Here is a 2004-nt window from a genome sequence, read left to right as displayed (position 1 = left end):
AAGAAGTGCTTGACTCTATTTTGATAGAAGTCCGACATATAACAGAAAGAGGTTCTCTCGATCGATCTCTTCGTTTCACCATCTCGTTTATGTTCTTCATGTAGAATGAGTCTATGAAATTACATCGATACTTTTTTTTAATTTTTTGGTACAACATCGATACTTCCACATATTATGGATAACTTTAATCTAGACCATGGTTTTAGTAAGGGAAAATTACACTATCACCCCTGAGGTTTGTATTAAATACAGAATGATTCCTGTGTTTTTAAATTATAAAACCGCGCCCCCTGAGTGAACCCCCGAATGGAAGTATAAAATTTAAATGATAATTTTGTCCTTCAAGTAATCATATTCTAATTTTTTATTTTTCTAACATAATGGGACCCACCACTATTTCTTCCTCTTCTTCTTTATTCTTCTTCTTCAACCACCGCTGCAACCTCCGACCACCCCACTATTATGTCTGCCATCCTCTGCCCTCTTTCAGTAACCCCATATGAAAGGGAAATTCGTGGCCATTGCCCCACTCTCACTTGTACCATAAACAATGAAGGTGTGACTTCCAACACCTCTATCAACAATCCCATCATCTCCTTTCTCAACCCAGTCACACTTTTCTTCTTTTCTCTCTGTTGTGTGTCCTAATTTCTTCCCAACCCCAATCACTCTCTCCCAATCACAACTTGCAGCAAGTAGGGTGTGTCTACAACCAAGATCTAACGACATTGTTTGGTTTCACAACTCTAACGATGCCAAGTTGGGTAAAGTGGTAAGCTCACACCCCATCAAGGGTATATTTCTCATTTTAAGGCATCAATGGCCAACACGTCAGCAATTAACGGGAATACTCTAATAGAGTGGGGCTGAGTGTAACAAGTACCCTAAACTCAGGGGGTCCGAGTGTATATTTTCAAAACACAGGGGTCGCACTATATTTAGGGCAAACCTCAGGGGGGTGGCAGTGTAATTTTTCATTTTAGTAATTGGTATCGATAACCAATATCGACCTGATGCCGGTCTGGATCGTTCAGATTACCGTTGTTTCCTTTAGAAATTTGGATTTTTTTACATATTTACCCTTATCCATACTGATCCATATGGGATCGCTCAAGAATCGATATCCGTCTCCATCAATACGAATCATCCAATCGGATACCAATTCCTCAAACCATGATATAGAGAGACCTTTTTTTTTTTTTTTTGTTTTTTGGGGTATAATCTAGAGAGACCTTGCTCCAATCCAATAAGGGTCCTAATGCCTGCACTAGTCAATACTTCTATAGTGCATATATATTGTTTGAGGAATGGTTTCCTACGATGCTAGTTTGGAGAGAAATTTGCATCTCACACCAATGGTGATATAGACAATAGTATCATTCACACGAGGCCCACATGGTCAGAGTTAAATAGAGAAAATAATAAAAAATCTCATGTGAGAATGAAATAGTACCATGGCATCGTTAGAAAATTTTTACCATATTGTTTTAAGGTTTAGCTTTCAAATTCTCTTATATTGCTTTTTGGCTTCTCAAAAGATGCATTGTTTTCTTTTGGGAAATTTACGAAACACCTCCTAAAAATGGGTCGAAACTCAGATCACCCCCTGAAATTTGAAAATACTTAGATCACCTCTTGGAATAGAGCCCAATACTCAGATTCAACCCTACTGTTAGTGGTCCACCGTTAAACGATGAAGTCAGCCATTTAAATAATTTTTAAAACCCTAAACTACCCTTGTGGAATGTAAAGTTACAATATTACCCTTGCTGAGAAAAACCCCCCAAAGTCTAATGTTATCTTCTTCCTTCTTCACTCTCTTCCCAAAAAACCTGCAACTCCAAAAGTGAACTTCGCCAGACTGAAGAAAGACAAGGAATTTGAAAAATTGGTTGCCGAGACTGCCTTGACTCACGCCCTTATTGAAGCACCCTTATTCAACCACCCTTCGTTCTTCGTTCTTCACTCTCTTCCTAATTTCTGACAGAGACGCTGCTCTGCCAA

Source organism: Telopea speciosissima, chromosome 3 (genome assembly GCF_018873765.1).
Source record: "Telopea speciosissima isolate NSW1024214 ecotype Mountain lineage chromosome 3, Tspe_v1, whole genome shotgun sequence".
Lineage (NCBI taxonomy): Eukaryota > Viridiplantae > Streptophyta > Magnoliopsida > Proteales > Proteaceae > Telopea > Telopea speciosissima.
This window is presented reverse-complemented; position numbering follows the sequence as displayed.